The following is a 275-nucleotide window of genomic DNA, read 5'->3' as shown; positions in this document are numbered from 1 at the left end:
GTGGGGTGTGGGATGCACAGAGTGGGGTGTGTGGGGTGCAGGATGCATTGTGTGGGGTGTGGGATGCACAGAATGGGGCATATGGGGTGCAGGATGCTCAGTGTGGGGTGTGGGATGCACAGAGTGGGGTGTGTGGGGTGCGGGATGCACGGTGTGGGGTGCAGGATGCACAGAGTGGGGTGTGTGGGGTGCAGGACGCATGGTGTGGGGTGTGGGATGCACAGAATGGGGCATATGGGGTGCAGGATGCTCAGTGTGGGGTGTGGGATGCACAG

This window comes from Lagopus leucura, unplaced genomic scaffold (assembly GCF_019238085.1).
Source record: "Lagopus leucura isolate 7727_CA_CO unplaced genomic scaffold, USGS_WTPT01 109-26_obj-0_obj, whole genome shotgun sequence".
Lineage (NCBI taxonomy): Eukaryota > Metazoa > Chordata > Aves > Galliformes > Phasianidae > Lagopus > Lagopus leucura.
The sequence above is the reverse complement of the archived record's forward strand: the minus strand, read 5'-3'. Positions refer to the sequence as shown.